We start from the raw sequence: 12,559 nt of genomic DNA, 5'->3' as shown, positions 1-12,559 counted from the left end.
TTGATTACATATTAGGTCATAAAGCAAAATGTCCCTAGTGGGCGGAACAGATATGAGTGTCTGGGCTTCTCTACCTGACCATCTCATTACAACAGGCTGCCCTGGTGGGTCTGATACAGGAGTGTCTGGGCTTCTCTACCTGACCCTCTCATTACAACAGGCTGCCCTGGTGGGTCTGATACAGGAGTGTCTGGGCTTCTCTACCTGACCGTCTCATTACAACAGGCTGCCCTGGTGGGTCTGATACAGGAGTGTCTGGGCTTCCCTACCTGACGGTCTCATTACAACAGGCTGCCCTGGTGGGTCTGATACAGGAGTGTCTGGGCTTCTCTACCTGACCGTCTCATTACAACAGGCTGCCCTGGTGGGTCTGATACAGGAGTGTCTGGGCTTCTCTACCTGACCCTCTCATTACAACAGGCTGCCCTGGTGGGTCTGATACAGGAGTGTCTGGGCTTCTCTACCTGACCGTCTCATTACAACAGGCTGCCCTGGTGGGTCTGATACAGGAGTGTCTGGGCTTCTCTACCTGACCCTCTCATTACAACAGGCTGCCCTGGTGGGTCTGATACAGGAGTGTCTGGGCTTCTCTACCTGACCGTCTCATTACAACAGGCTGCCCTGGTGGGTCTGATACAGGAGTGTCTGGGCTTCTCTACCTGACCGTCTCATTACAACAGGCTGCCCTGGTGGGTCTGATACAGGAGTGTCTGGGCTTCTCTACCTGACCGTCTCATTACAACAGGCTGCCCTGGTGGGTCTGATACAGGAGTGGCTGGGCTTCTCTACCTGACCGTCTCATTACAACAGGCTGCCCTGTTGGGTCTGATACAGGAGTGTCTGGGCTTCTCTACCTGACCCTCTCATTACAACAGGCTGCCCTGGTGGGTCTGATACAAGAGTGTCTGGGCTTCTCTACCTGACCCTCTCATTACAACAGGCTGCCCTGGTGGGTCTGATACAGGAGTGTCTGGGCTTCTCTACCTGACCGTCTCATTACAACAGGCTGCCCTGGTGGGTCTGACACAGGAGTGTCTGGGCTTCTCTACCTGACCCTCTTATTACAACAGGCTGCCCTGGTGGGTCTGATACAGGAGTGTCTGGGCTTCTCTACCTGACCGTCTCATTACAACAGGCTGCCCTGGTGGGTCTGACACAGGAGTGTCTGGGCTTCTCTACCTGACCCTCTCATTACAACAGGCTGCCCTGGTGGGTCTGATACAGGAGTGTCTGGGCTTCTCTACCTGATTGTCTCATTACAACAGGCTGCCCTGGTGGGTCTGACACAGGAGTGTCTGGGCTTCTCTACCTGACGGTCTCATTACAACAGGCTGCCCTGGTGGGTCTGATACAGGAGTGTCTGGGCTTCTCTACCTGACCGTCTCATTACAACAGGCTGCCCTGGTGGGTCTGATACAGGAGTGTCTGGGCTTCTCTACCTGACCCTCTTATTACAACAGGCTGCCCTGGTGGGTCTGATACAGGAGTGTCTGGGCTTCTCTACCTGACCGTCTCATTACAACAGGCTGCCCTGGTGGGTCTGATACAGGAGTGTCTGGGCTTCTCTACCTGACCGTCTCATTACAACAGCCTGCCCTGGTGGGTCTGATACAGGAGTGTCTGGGCTTCTCTACCTGACTGTCTCATTACAACAGGCTGCCCTGGTGGGTCTGATACAGGAGTGGCTTGGCTTCTCTACCTGACCGTCTCATTACAACAGGCTGCCCTGTTGGGTCTGATACAGGAGTGTCTGGGCTTCTCTACCTGACCCTCTCATTACAACAGGCTGCCCTGGAGGGTCTGATACAGGAGTGTCTGGGCTTCTCTACCTGACCGTCTCATTACAACAGGCTGCCCTGGTGGGTCTGATACAGGAGTGTCTGGGCTTCTCTACCTGACCGTCTCATTACAACAGGCTGCCCTGGTGGGTCTGATACAGGAGTGTCTGGGCTTCTCTACCTGACCCTCTCATTACAACAGGCTGCCCTGGTGGGTCTGATACAGGAGTGTCTGGGCTTCTCTACCTGACCGTCTCATTACAACAGGCTGCCCTGGTGGGTCTGATACAGGAGTGTCTGGGCTTCTCTACCTGACCCTCTCATTACAACAGGCTGCCCTGGTGGGTCTGATACAGGAGTGTCTGGGCTTCTCTACCTGACCGTCTCATTACAACAGGCTGCCCTGGTGGGTCTGATACAGGAGTGTCTGGGCTTCTCTACCTGACCGTCTCATTACAACAGGCTGCCCTGGTGGGTCTGATACAGGAGTGTCTGGGCTTCTCTACCTGACCGTCTCATTACAACAGGCTGCCCTGGTGGGTCTGATACAGGAGTGGCTGGGCTTCTCTACCTGACCGTCTCATTACAACAGGCTGCCCTGTTGGGTCTGATACAGGAGTGTCTGGGCTTCTCTACCTGACCCTCTCATTACAACAGGCTGCCCTGGTGGGTCTGATACAAGAGTGTCTGGGCTTCTCTACCTGACCCTCTCATTACAACAGGCTGCCCTGGTGGGTCTGATACAGGAGTGTCTGGGCTTCTCTACCTGACCGTCTCATTACAACAGGCTGCCCTGGTGGGTCTGACACAGGAGTGTCTGGGCTTCTCTACCTGACCCTCTTATTACAACAGGCTGCCCTGGTGGGTCTGATACAGGAGTGTCTGGGCTTCTCTACCTGACCGTCTCATTACAACAGGCTGCCCTGGTGGGTCTGACACAGGAGTGTCTGGGCTTCTCTACCTGACCCTCTCATTACAACAGGCTGCCCTGGTGGGTCTGATACAGGAGTGTCTGGGCTTCTCTACCTGATTGTCTCATTACAACAGGCTGCCCTGGTGGGTCTGACACAGGAGTGTCTGGGCTTCTCTACCTGACGGTCTCATTACAACAGGCTGCCCTGGTGGGTCTGATACAGGAGTGTCTGGGCTTCTCTACCTGACCGTCTCATTACAACAGGCTGCCCTGGTGGGTCTGATACAGGAGTGTCTGGGCTTCTCTACCTGACCCTCTTATTACAACAGGCTGCCCTGGTGGGTCTGATACAGGAGTGTCTGGGCTTCTCTACCTGACCGTCTCATTACAACAGGCTGCCCTGGTGGGTCTGATACAGGAGTGTCTGGGCTTCTCTACCTGACCGTCTCATTACAACAGCCTGCCCTGGTGGGTCTGATACAGGAGTGTCTGGGCTTCTCTACCTGACTGTCTCATTACAACAGGCTGCCCTGGTGGGTCTGATACAGGAGTGGCTTGGCTTCTCTACCTGACCGTCTCATTACAACAGGCTGCCCTGTTGGGTCTGATACAGGAGTGTCTGGGCTTCTCTACCTGACCCTCTCATTACAACAGGCTGCCCTGGAGGGTCTGATACAGGAGTGTCTGGGCTTCTCTACCTGACCGTCTCATTACAACAGGCTGCCCTGGTGGGTCTGATACAGGAGTGTCTGGGCTTCTCTACCTGACCGTCTCATTACAACAGCCTGCCCTGGTGGGTCTGATACAGGAGTGTCTGGGCTTCTCTACCTGACCCTCTCATTACAACAGGCTGCCCTGGAGGGTCTGATACAGGAGTGTCTGGGCTTCTCTACCTGACCGTCTCATTACAACAGGCTGCCCTGGTGGGTCTGATACAGGAGTGTCTGGGCTTCTCTACCTGACCGTCTCATTACAACAGGCTGCCCTGGTGGGTCTGATACAGGAGTGGCTGGGCTTCTCTACCTGACCGTCTCATTACAACAGGCTGCCCTGTTGGGTCTGATACAGGAGTGTCTGGGCTTCTCTACCTGACCCTCTCATTACAACAGGCTGCCCTGGTGGGTCTGATACAAGAGTGTCTGGGCTTCTCTACCTGACCCTCTCATTACAACAGGCTGCCCTGGTGGGTCTGATACAGGAGTGTCTGGGCTTCTCTACCTGATTGTCTCATTACAACAGGCTGCCCTGGTGGGTCTGACACAGGAGTGTCTGGGCTTCTCTACCTGACGGTCTCATTACAACAGGCTGCCCTGGTGGGTCTGATACAGGAGTGTCTGGGCTTCTCTACCTGACCGTCTCATTACAACAGGCTGCCCTGGTGGGTCTGATACAGGAGTGTCTGGGCTTCTCTACCTGACCCTCTTATTACAACAGGCTGCCCTGGTGGGTCTGATACAGGAGTGTCTGGGCTTCTCTACCTGACCGTCTCATTACAACAGGCTGCCCTGGTGGGTCTGATACAGGAGTGTCTGGGCTTCTCTACCTGACCGTCTCATTACAACAGCCTGCCCTGGTGGGTCTGATACAGGAGTGTCTGGGCTTCTCTACCTGACTGTCTCATTACAACAGGCTGCCCTGGTGGGTCTGATACAGGAGTGGCTTGGCTTCTCTACCTGACCGTCTCATTACAACAGGCTGCCCTGTTGGGTCTGATACAGGAGTGTCTGGGCTTCTCTACCTGACCCTCTCATTACAACAGGCTGCCCTGGAGGGTCTGATACAGGAGTGTCTGGGCTTCTCTACCTGACCGTCTCATTACAACAGGCTGCCCTGGTGGGTCTGATACAGGAGTGTCTGGGCTTCTCTACCTGACCGTCTCATTACAACAGCCTGCCCTGGTGGGTCTGATACAGGAGTGTCTGGGCTTCTCTACCTGACCCTCTCATTACAACAGGCTGCCCTGGAGGGTCTGATACAGGAGTGTCTGGGCTTCTCTACCTGACCGTCTCATTACAACAGGCTGCCCTGGTGGGTCTGATACAGGAGTGTCTGGGCTTCTCTACCTGACCGTCTCATTACAACAGGCTGCCCTGGTGGGTCTGATACAGGAGTGGCTGGGCTTCTCTACCTGACCGTCTCATTACAACAGGCTGCCCTGTTGGGTCTGATACAGGAGTGTCTGGGCTTCTCTACCTGACCCTCTCATTACAACAGGCTGCCCTGGTGGGTCTGATACAAGAGTGTCTGGGCTTCTCTACCTGACCCTCTCATTACAACAGGCTGCCCTGGTGGGTCTGATACAGGAGTGTCTGGGCTTCTCTACCTGACCGTCTCATTACAACAGGCTGCCCTGGTGGGTCTGACACAGGAGTGTCTGGGCTTCTCTACCTGACCCTCTTATTACAACAGGCTGCCCTGGTGGGTCTGATACAGGAGTGTCTGGGCTTCTCTACCTGACCGTCTCATTACAACAGGCTGCCCTGGTGGGTCTGATACAGGAGTGTCTGGGCTTCCCTACCTGACCGTCTCATTACAACAGGCTGCCCTGGTGGGTCTGATACAGGAGTGTCTGGGCTTCTCTACCTGATTGTCTCATTACAACAGGCTGCCCTGGTGGGTCTGACACAGGAGTGTCTGGGCTTCTCTACCTGACGGTCTCATTACAACAGGCTGCCCTGGTGGGTCTGATACAGGAGTGTCTGGGCTTCTCTACCTGACCGTCTCATTACAACAGGCTGCCCTGGTGGGTCTGATACAGGAGTGTCTGGGCTTCTCTACCTGACCCTCTTATTACAACAGGCTGCCCTGGTGGGTCTGATACAGGAGTGTCTGGGCTTCTCTACCTGACCGTCTCATTACAACAGGCTGCCCTGGTGGGTCTGATACAGGAGTGTCTGGGCTTCTCTACCTGACCGTCTCATTACAACAGGCTGCCCTGGTGGGTCTGACACAGGAGTGTCTGGGCTTCTCTACCTGACCGTCTCATTACAACAGGCTGCCCTGGTGGGTCTGACACAGGAGTGTCTGGGCTTCTCTACCTGACCGTCTCATTACAACAGGCTGCCCTGGTGGGTCTGATACAGGAGTGTCTGGGCTTCTCTACCTGACCGTCTCATTACAACAGGCTGCCCTGGTGGGTCTGATACAGGAGTGTCTGGGCTTCTCTACCTGACCGTCTCATTACAACAGGCTGCCCTGGTGGGTCTGACACAGGAGTGTCTGGGCTTCTCTACCTGACGGTCTCATTACAACAGGCTGCCCTGGTGGGTCTGATACAGGAGTGTCTGGGCTTCTCTACCTGACCGTCTCATTACAACAGGCTGCCCTGGTGGGTCTGATACAGGAGTGTCTGGGCTTCTCTACCTGACCCTCTCATTACAACAGGCTGCCCTGGTGGGTCTGATGCAGGAGTGTCTGGGCTTCTCTACCTGACCGTCTCATTACAACAGGCTGCCCTGGTGGGTCTGATACAGGAGTGTCTGGGCTTCTCTACCTGACGGTCTCATTACAACAGGCTGCCCTGGTGGGTCTGATACAGGAGTGTCTGGGCTTCTCTACCTGACCGTCTCATTACAACAGGCTGCCCTGGTGGGTCTGATACAGGAGTGGCTGGGCTTCTCTACCTGACCGTCTCATTACAACAGGCTGCCCTGTTGGGTCTGATACAGGAGTGTCTGGGCTTCTCTACCTGACCCTCTCATTACAACAGGCTGCCCTGGTGGGTCTGATACAGGAGTGTCTGGGCTTCTCTACCTGACCCTCTCATTACAACAGGCTGCCCTGGTGGGTCTGATACAGGAGTGTCTGGGCTTCTCTACCTGACGGTCTCATTACAACAGGCTGCCCTGGTGGGTCTGATACAGGAGTGTCTGGGCTTCTCTACCTGACCCTCTCATTACAACAGGCTGCCCTGGTGGGTCTGATACAGGAGTGTCTGGGCTTCTCTACCTGACCGTCTCATTACAACAGGCTGCCCTGGTGGGTCTGATACAGGAGTGTCTGGGCTTCTCTACCTGACGGTCTCATTACAACAGGCTGCCCTGGTGGGTCTGACACAGGAGTGTCTGGGCTTCTCTACCTGACCGTCTCATTACAACAGGCTGCCCTGGTGGGTCTGATACAGGAGTGTCTGGGCTTCTCTACCTGACCGTCTCATTACAACAGGCTGCCCTGGTGGGTCTGATACAGGAGTGTCTGGGCTTCTCTACCTGACCGTCTCATTACAACAGGCTGCCCTGGTGGGTCTGATACAGGAGTGTCTGGGCTTCTCTACCTGACCGTCTCATTACAACAGGCTGCCCTGGTGGGTCTGATACAGGAGTGTCTGGGCTTCCCTACCTGACCGTCTCATTACAACAGGCTGCCCTGGTGGGTCTGATACAGGAGTGTCTGGGCTTCTCTACCTGACCGTCTCATTACAACAGGCTGCCCTGGTGGGTCTGATACAGGAGTGTCTGGGCTTCTCTACCTGACCGTCTCATTACAACAGGCTGCCCTGGTGGGTCTGATACAGGAGTGTCTGGGCTTCTCTACCTGACCGTCTCATTACAACAGGCTGCCCTGGTGGGTCTGATACAGGAGTGTCTGGGCTTCTCTACCTGACCCTCTCATTACAACAGGCTGCCCTGGTGGGTCTGATACAGGAGTGTCTGGGCTTCTCTACCTGACGGTCTCATTACAACAGGCTGCCCTGGTGGGTCTGATACAGGAGTGTCTGGGCTTCTCTACCTGACCCAGTCATTACAACAGGCTGCCCTGGTGGGTCTGATACAGGAGTGTCTGGGCTTCTCTACCTGACCGTCTCATTACAACAGGCTGCCCTGGTGGGTCTGATACAGGAGTGGCTGGGCTTCTCTACCTGACCCTCTCATTACAACAGGCTGCCCTGGTGGGTCTGATACAGGAGTGTCTGGGCTTCTCTACCTGACCCTCTTATTACAACAGGCTGCCCTGGTGGGTCTGATACAGGAGTGTCTGGGCTTCTCTACCTGACCCTCTCATTACAACAGGCTGCCCTGGTGGGTCTGACACAGGAGTGTCTGGGCTTCTCTACCTGACCGTCTCATTACAACAGGCTGCCCTGGTGGGTCTGATACAGGAGTGTCTGGGCTTCTCTACCTGACCGTCTCATTACAACAGGCTGCCCTGGTGGGTCTGATACAGGAGTGTCTGGTCTTCTCTACCTGACCGTCTCATTACAACAGGCTGCCCTGGTGGGTCTGATACAGGAGTGTCTGGGCTTCTCTACCTGACCCAGTCATTACAACAGGCTGCCCTGGTGGGTCTGATACAGGAGTGTCTGGGCTTCTCTACCTGACTGTCTCATTACAACAGGCTGCCCTGGTGGGTCTGATACAGGAGTGGCTGGGCTTCTCTACCTGACCGTCTCATTACAACAGGCTGCCCTGTTGGGTCTGATACAGGAGTGTCTGGGCTTCTCTACCTGAACCTCTCATTACAACAGGCTGCCCTGGTGGGTCTGATACAGGAGTGTCTGGGCTTCTCTACCTGACCCTCTCATTACAACAGGCTGCCCTGGTGGGTCTGATACAGGAGTGTCTGGGCTTCTCTACCTGACGGTCTCATTACAACAGGCTGCCCTGGTGGGTCTGATACAGGAGTGTCTGGGCTTCTCTACCTGACCCTCTCATTACAACAGGCTGCCCTGGTGGGTCTGATACAGGAGTGTCTGGGCTTCTCTACCTGACCCTCTCATTACAACAGGCTGCCCTGGTGGGTCTGATACAGGAGTGTCTGGGCTTCTCTACCTGACCCTCTCATTACAACAGGCTGTCCTGGTGGGTCTGATACAGGAGTGTCTGGGCTTCTCTACCTGACGGTCTCATTACAACAGGCTGCCCTGGTGGGTCTGATACAGGAGTGTCTGGGCTTCTCTACCTGACCCAGTCATTACAACAGGCTGCCCTGGTGGGTCTGATACAGGAGTGTCTGGGCTTCTCTACCTGACCGTCTCATTACAACAGGCTGCCCTGGTGGGTCTGATACAGGAGTGTCTGGTCTTCTCTACCTGACCGTCTCATTACAACAGGCTGCCCTGGTGGGTCTGATACAGGAGTGTCTGGGCTTCTCTACCTGACTGTCTCATTACAACAGGCTGCCCTGGTGGGTCTGATACAGGAGTGGCTGGGCTTCTCTACCTGACCGTCTCATTACAACAGGCTGCCCTGTTGGGTCTGATACAGGAGTGTCTGGGCTTCTCTACCTGACCCTCTCATTACAACAGGCTGCCCTGGTGGGTCTGATACAGGAGTGTCTGGGCTTCTCTACCTGACCCTCTCATTACAACAGGCTGCCCTGGTGGGTCTGATACAGGAGTGTCTGGGCTTCTCTACCTGACGGTCTCATTACAACAGGCTGCCCTGGTGGGTCTGATACAGGAGTGTCTGGGCTTCTCTACCTGACCCTCTCATTACAACAGGCTGCCCTGGTGGGTCTGATACAGGAGTGTCTGGGCTTCTCTACCTGACGGTCTCATTACAACAGGCTGCCCTGGTGGGTCTGATACAGGAGTGTCTGGGCTTCTCTACCTGACCCTCTCATTACAACAGGCTGCCCTGGTGGGTCTGATACAGGAGTGTCTGGGCTTCTCTACCTGACGGTCTCATTACAACAGGCTGCCCTGGTGGGTCTGATACAGGAGTGTCTGGGCTTCTCTACCTGACCCAGTCATTACAACAGGCTGCCCTGGTGGGTCTGATACAGGAGTGTCTGGGCTTCTCTACCTGACCGTCTCATTACAACAGGCTGCCCTGGTGGGTCTGATACAGGAGTGTCTGGTCTTCTCTACCTGACCGTCTCATTACAACAGGCTGCCCTGGTGGGTCTGATACAGGAGTGTCTGGGCTTCTCTACCTGACTGTCTCATTACAACAGGCTGCCCTGGTGGGTCTGATACAGGAGTGGCTGGGCTTCTCTACCTGACCGTCTCATTACAACAGGCTGCCCTGTTGGGTCTGATACAGGAGTGTCTGGGCTTCTCTACCTGACCCTCTCATTACAACAGGCTGCCCTGGTGGGTCTGATACAGGAGTGTCTGGGCTTCTCTACCTGACCGTCTCATTACAACAGGCTGCCCTGGTGGGTCTGATACAGGAGTGTCTGGGCTTCTCTACCTGACGGTCTCATTACAACAGGCTGCCCTGGTGGGTCTGATACAGGAGTGTCTGGGCTTCTCTACCTGACCGTCTCATTACAACAGGCTGCCCTGGTGGGTCTGATACAGGAGTGTCTGGGCTTCTCTACCTGACCGTCTCATTACAACAGGCTGCCCTGGTGGGTCTGATACAGGAGTGTCTGGGCTTCTCTACCTGACCGTCTCATTACAACAGGCTGCCCTGTTGGGTCTGATACAGGAGTGTCTGGGCTTCTCTACCTGACCCTCTCATTACAACAGGCTGCCCTGGTGGGTCTGATACAGGAGTGTCTGGGCTTCTCTACCTGACCCTCTCATTACAACAGGCTGCCCTGGTGGGTCTGAAACAGGAGTGTCTGGGCTTCTCTACCTGACCCTCTCATTACAACAGGCTGCCCTGGTGGGTCTGATACAGGAGTGTCTAGGCTTCTCTACCTGACCCAGTCATTACAACAGGCTGCCCTGGTGGGTCTGATACAGGAGTGTCTGGGCTTCTCTACCTGACGGTCTCATTACAACAGGCTGCCCTGGTGGGTCTGATACAGGAGTGTCTGGGCTTCTCTACCTGACCCAGTCATTACAACAGGCTGCCCTGGTGGGTCTGATACAGGAGTGTCTGGGCTTCTCTACCTGACCGTCTCATTACAACAGGCTGCCCTGGTGGGTCTGATACAGGAGTGTCTGGGCTTCTCTACCTGACGGTCTCATTACAACAGGCTGCCCTGGTCGGTCTGACACAGGAGTGTCTGGGCTTCTCTACCTGACCGTCTCATTACAACAGGCTGCCCTGGTGGGTCTGATACAGGAGTGTCTGGGCTTCTCTACCTGACCCTCTTATTACAACAGGCTGCCCTGGTGGGTCTGACACAGGAGTGTCTGGGCTTCTCTACCTGACCCTCTCATTACAACAGGCTGCCCTGGTGGGTCTGATACAGGAGTGTCTGGGCTTCTCTACCTGACCGTCTCATTACAACAGGCTGCCCTGGTGGGTCTGATACAGGAGTGTCTGGGCTTCTCTACCTGACCGTCTCATTACAACAGGCTGCCCTGGTGGGTCTGATACAGGAGTGTCTGGGCTTCTCTACCTGACCGTCTCATTACAACAGGCTGCCCTGGTGGGTCTGATACAGGAGTGTCTGGGCTTCTCTACCTGACCCTCTCATTACAACAGGCTGCCCTGGTGGGTCTGATACAGGAGTGTCTGGGGTTCTCTACCTGACCGTCTCATTACAACAGGCTGCCCTGTTGGGTCTGATACAGGAGTGTCTGGGCTTCCCTACCTGACCGTCTCATTACAACAGGCTGCCCTGGTGGGTCTGATACAGGAGTGTCTGGGCTTCTCTACCTGACCCTCTCATTACAACAGGCTGCCCTGGTGGGTCTGATACAGGAGTGTCTGGGCTTCTCTACCTGACGGTCTGATTACAACAGGCTGCCCTGGTGGGTCTGATACAGGAGTGTCTGGGCTTCTCTACCTGACCCTCTCATTACAACAGGCTGCCCTGGTGGGTCTGATACAGGAGTGTCTGGGCTTCTCTACCTGACCCTCTCATTACAACAGGCTGCCCTGGTGGGTCTGATACAGGAGTGTCTGGGCTTCTCTACCTGACGGTCTCATTACAACAGGCTGCCTTGGTGGGTCTGATACAGGAGTGTCTGGGCTTCTCTACCTGACCCAGTCATTACAACAGGCTGCCCTGGTGGGTCTGGTACAGGAGTGTCTGGGCTTCTCTACCTGACCGTCTCATTACAACAGGCTGCCCTGGTGGGTCTGATACAGGAGTGTCTGGTCTTCTCTACCTGACCGTCTCATTACAACAGGCTGCCCTGGTGGGTCTGATACAGGAATGTCTGGGCTTCTCTACCTGACTGTCTCATTACAACAGGCTGCCCTGGTGGGTCTGATACAGGAGTGGCTGGGCTTCTCTACCTGACCGTCTCATTACAACAGGCTGCCCTGTTGGGTCTGATACAGGAGTGTCTGGGCTTCTCTACCTGACCGTCTCATTACAACAGGCTGCCCTGGTGGGTCTGATACAGGAGTGTCTGGGCTTCTCTACCTGACCCTCTCATTACAACAGGCTGCCCTGGTGGGTCTGATACAGGAGTGTCTGGGCTTCTCTACCTGACCCAGTCATTACAACAGGCTGCCCTGGTGGGTCTGATACAGGAGTGTCTGGGCTTCTCTACCTGACCGTCTCATTACAACAGGCTGCCCTGGTGGGTCTGATACAGGAGTGTCTGGGCTTCTCTACCTGACCCTCTCATTACAACAGGCTGCCCTGGTGGGTCTGATACAGGAGTGTCTGGGGTTCTCTACCTGACCGTCTCATTACAACAGGCTGCCCTGTTGGGTCTGATACAGGAGTGTCTGGGCTTCCCTACCTGACCGTCTCATTACAACAGGCTGCCCTGGTGGGTCTGATACAGGAGTGTCTGGGCTTCTCTACCTGATCGTCTCATTACAACAGGCTGCCCTGGTGGGTCTGATACAGGAGTGTCTGGTCTTCTCTACCTGACCGTCTCATTACAACAGGCTGCCCTGGTGGGTCTGATACAGGAGTGTCTGGGCTTCTCTACCTGACTGTCTCATTACAACAGGCTGCCCTGGTGGGTCTGATACAGGAGTGGCTGGGCTTCTCTACCTGACCGTCTCATTACAACAGGCTGCCCTGTTGGGTCTGATACAGGAGTGTCTGGGCTTCTCTACCTGAC

Source organism: Oncorhynchus mykiss, chromosome 4 (genome assembly GCF_057628025.1).
Source record: "Oncorhynchus mykiss isolate SJ-2025 chromosome 4, ASM5762802v1, whole genome shotgun sequence".
Taxonomy (NCBI): Eukaryota; Metazoa; Chordata; class Actinopteri; order Salmoniformes; family Salmonidae; genus Oncorhynchus; species Oncorhynchus mykiss.
The sequence above is the reverse complement of the archived record's forward strand: the minus strand, read 5'-3'. Positions refer to the sequence as shown.